Source organism: Kogia breviceps, chromosome X (assembly GCF_026419965.1).
Source record: "Kogia breviceps isolate mKogBre1 chromosome X, mKogBre1 haplotype 1, whole genome shotgun sequence".
In the NCBI taxonomy this organism is placed as follows: Eukaryota; Metazoa; Chordata; class Mammalia; order Artiodactyla; family Physeteridae; genus Kogia; species Kogia breviceps.
In genome coordinates this window covers 59,537,708-59,542,380 of record NC_081330.1, presented here as the reverse complement: position 1 = coordinate 59,542,380, position 4,673 = coordinate 59,537,708, and positions in this window count along the sequence as shown.

The following is a 4,673-nucleotide window of genomic DNA, read 5'->3' as shown; positions in this document are numbered from 1 at the left end:
ATGAAAGATCAGCTGTTAACCTTATGGGGATTCCCTTGTGTGTTATTTGTTGTTCTTCCCTTGGTGCTTTTAATATTTTTTCTTTGTATTTAATTTTTGATAGTTTGATTAATATGTGACTTGGAGTGTTTCTCCTTGGATTTATTCTGTATGGGACTCTCTGTGCTTCCTGGACTTGATTGACTATTTCCTTTCCTATATTAGGGAAGTTTTCAACTATAATCTCTTCAAATATTTTCTCAGTCCCTTTCTTTCTCCCTTCTTCTGGGATCCCTATAATTCTCATATTGTTATGCTTAATGTTGTCCCAGAAATTTCTGAGATCGTTCTCAATTCTTTTCATTCTTTTTTCTTTATTCTGCTCTGTGGTGGTTATTTCCAGTATTTTATCTTCCAGGTCATGTACCCATTCTTCTGCCTCAGTTACTGTGCTATTGATTCCTTCCAGAGAATTTTCCATTTCATTTATTATGTTCTTCATCATTGTTTGTTTGCTCTTTAGTTCTTCTAGGTCCTTGTTAAATTTTTCTTGTATTTTCTCCATTGTATTCGCAAGATTTTGGATCATCTTTACTATCATTACTCTGAATTCTTTTTCAGGTAGACTGCCTATTTCCTCTTCATTTGTTTGGTCTGGTGGATTTTTACCTTGCTCCTTCATCTGCTGTGTTTTTCTCTGTCTTCTCATTTTGCTTAACTTACTGTGTTTGGGGTCTGCTTTTGCAGGCTGCAGGTTCGTAGTTCCCTTTGTTTTTGGTGTCTGCCCCCAGTGGCTAAGATTGGTTCAGTGTGTTGTGTAGGCTTCCTGGTGGAGGGGACTAGTGCCTGTGTTCTGGGGGATGAGGTTGGATCTTGCCTTTCTGGTCAGCAGGACTGCATCCCGTGGTATGTTTTGGACTTCTGTGACCTTATTATGATTTTAGGCAGCCTCTCTGCCAATGGGTGAGGTTGTGTTCCTGTCTTGCTAGTTTTTTGGCATAGGGTGTCCAGCACTGTAGCTTGCTGGTCACTGAGTGGAGCTGGGTCTTAGTGTTGAGATGGAGATCTCTGGGAAAGCTTTCACCATTTGATATTATGTGGAGCCGGGAGGTCTCTGGTGGACCTGTGTCCTCAACTTGGCTCTCCCACCTCAGAGGCACAGGCCTGACACCTGGCCAGAGCACCAAGACTTTGTTAGCCACATGGCTGCTAGAGTTGGAGGGTCTCCTGCAGAGGTGGGGGGTGACTGTGGCTTACCATGGGGACAATGACACTGGCAGCAGAATTTCTGAGATGTACTCTTGGTGTGAGCCCTCACAGAGTCTGCCATTAGCTTCCTCTGATCTAGGTTTTTGTTTTAGGGGATAAAATTTTCAACATGTAGTTAAAGCTGGTCTTCCTAAAGCTGGGCTGCCTTCAGAAGCAACTTTTTCCAGCCTCTCTTGCTCTTGTGTACTTTTGACACGATCCCACTGTCTTTGATGGTTGTCTTGCTCATTGACACAAAAATATAACACGATTTCATCTTGTTTATTTCCTATCTCAAACCTGGAATTAGCTATTACCCCCAGTAAATCCTCATACTTTTTCTGGGGAATAGTATTTAGAGATCTTTTTGTGCATCATTTTGTATATTTTTATCATAGACTAAAGGAAAAATATTTGTAGTCAATGTTGATTTAAGCTAGCTTTATTATAATGTTACTTAAAAATAAATAATAGTAGAGCTATGTATAAATAAATATCATAGGCTTACAGTGCTTATACAATTAGAAAACCAAAACAATAAACAACAAAGGTAGTAAATTAACAGCATTAATGCTATGCATTATATTGTTTTGCTGAAAGTAAATTACATTTCATAACATGAATATGACTCCACAATAGCATATTGAGCATAGCTTATCTTATTGTATACTATGGGATGGCTCACTTGCCCCACCACTTTATTCCAACTACCAAGAAATTGTACTATGTACAGCACACCTGGTATATGACCAGACCATACAATTTACAAAGTTTGACTCCTTCATTTCACATCAACCCAAAACAATTAAAGTGGTACTCTCTGGTATTGATGTGCTTGTAAATACGAAAACAAATGTGAGTGTTGATAATGTATGACAGTGTTCAGTTACAAAGCAAGCTTCTAGATGATTCTGAATATGCTTATGTTAATTTATTTTAGATTATTTCCTTGGGAGATGTCCAGGTGCCAGTTAAAGCAAGAAGTCTAAGAGTTTTCAGAAAATAGGTTGAAGTTAAAGGGAATGTATCTGATGACAAACTGTGACTTTGGAAGTACATGAGGAAGGAGAGACAGCAACATGTGGTTTCTAAATGTACCATAGTAAAACACTATTAGTTAGCCAAGACTACCAAGAGAAGTAGAGGGAGTGAAGTGAGCAAGCTACGAAACAAAGCAAGCTACAAACTACAAAGAGTTTATAGCACTTAACTAATATTGGTCTTGGTGCTAATGTGAAACTGCAAAACGCTGAAGCATGACTATAAAAGCAACACTTACTATTTAAAACAATAGCACAAATAGCCATCCTTAACATAGTATTTAATTTACCCTTCAAATAAATATTGACCAGATATCTAAAAGATGTATGTTGGATCTCTTCCACATGGTTGCCCAGCTGGGAGTCCTACAAGTCTCCTTCTCTCCTTGCCTGAATATCATCCTTGACTTCCAGTGGGAATTGACAGTAATGTTTAAGCAGGGGAATGAGATATCAGTTTTGTTTGTTTTGTTATGCAAAGTGATCTTTGTGGTGGTGTAGACTCTACACAGTAAAAGATATCAAGTGGAGTAAAGAGAGACTTGTAGCCGAGAAATGAGTTAGGAGGCTATTGCACAGACGTATTTGCTGAGGGCCTCAACTGAAATGAAATTGGAGTCAGGAAGCTTGATTTGAGATATTTTTCTGATCTGGTGATTTTTGATTTCAGGATTTGATGGCAAATGGACCAGATGAACAAGTTAGGAAAGTGTTGCAGTAATCCAGGTAAGAAGGGATGTGAACCCGAACAAGGTAATGATATTAGGAATAGAAAAAATTGGATGAATTCCACAGATATTAAGGAAGTAGAAGTCTCAGGACGTTTTGATGTTAGAGATGTTTGGAGAAAGAGAGAAGAGCAAGGATGATCTTCAGGTTTTAAAAATTATCTACCACAATGTACTGTTCACAAAGGTTTTTAATATAAAAAAACCCACATCTTTCTCAGATTTTTCCATGTCTCCTATTGGAATTGTCACTAGGAGAAGACCTTTCAAATAGTATTTTCCAGGGTATCCAATGTAGAAACACAGCATGGATGGGAATATACTCATAAAAATACCTTTCTTCATCTAGGAGGGAAAATACAAGTGTAAACAAACAATACCTACGGGAGTCAGCAAACTACGGTGCACAGGCCAAATCTGGACGGCTGCCTGTAATTTTAATGGCCTGAGACTAAGAATGTTTTTTACATTTTTAAATAGTTTTTAAACATTCAAAGAAAAATAATTTTTCAAGACACTTTAAAATGACAACATTCAAATGTCAGTGCCCATAAATAAAGTTCTATGGAGCACAGCCATGCTCATTTGTGTACATACTGTTTATGGCTGCACTGGGGCTACAGCTGCAGATTGAACAGTTGTGACAGAGACCTCAAAGCCTAAAATATTTACTACTTGGCTCTGTACGTAGACAGTTTGCAGACTCCCGGTCTTCTATAAGCCAGATATTGTGCCAGGGCTTTCACACCGTGTCTCTTTTACTTTTCTCAAAACCTTTAGTGGTATATTAGGTTATAGAGACATGGAGAAATTATCTAGCTGATGGAGAAAAATAACGTTTTATTTGTAAAATATTCAAATTATTTAGGCAAAGGTAATGTTACTTTTTCTTTTTTTTAAGGATCGTACCCTTTCCCTCCTTAAACTCTGCTATTCATTTCAAATGCTCATAGTACTAAAGCTAAATTTCCAGCATAAGGCCCTTTGCAAATGCAACCTTTTAGTCACATCACATCACTCTTTTCCCCACCCTTCACCACTGAATTTCTCAGTGTTCTCCCATTTTATTTAGACACAAGCTGAAAGTGACACATTTAAGATATTTAATATTCACTTCATTTAGGTCCTTTGTCCACCTTTCCCTTCTATGCTTTTCTTCACCTTACTTTCTTCATCGAATTGTCTACCATTAGGAAATATAAAAGAAATTAAGGAGGGAAACTGCAAAACACACAAGGGTTTCATTTGGGGGAGGTAAACTTCTTATCACTCTGGTCAGCCTAATTGGTCAAATCCTCGAGGGTAGGGCCGATTTTTTCTTAACGGTATCCAACATCTATGAGAGGTTCAGTGAGTGGTCATTCAGATATTAATTCTCCCCCTCCCCCTCCCCCTCTTCCTCTCCTTTCAGAAACCTGGAAAACAAAATCTTCCCACGGAAACTCCTCAGGGTCGCGCCAAGATCGAGACTTGCGCACTTGGTCTCGGCCGGTGGCGCAGCCCCGGCTTGCAAGTCCGCGGGGTCTCAGGGCAGAAACCCAGCGCGGGCTTTTGGATCGACCGCGCGCGCGTGCGCGCTCCCCCCTCGGCCCCCTACCCTGCAGCAAGGGGAGCGTGACGTAATGCAACCTCAGCAAGTCAGCAGCGATATAAAGGAGGACTAGGCGGCGCGCCTCCC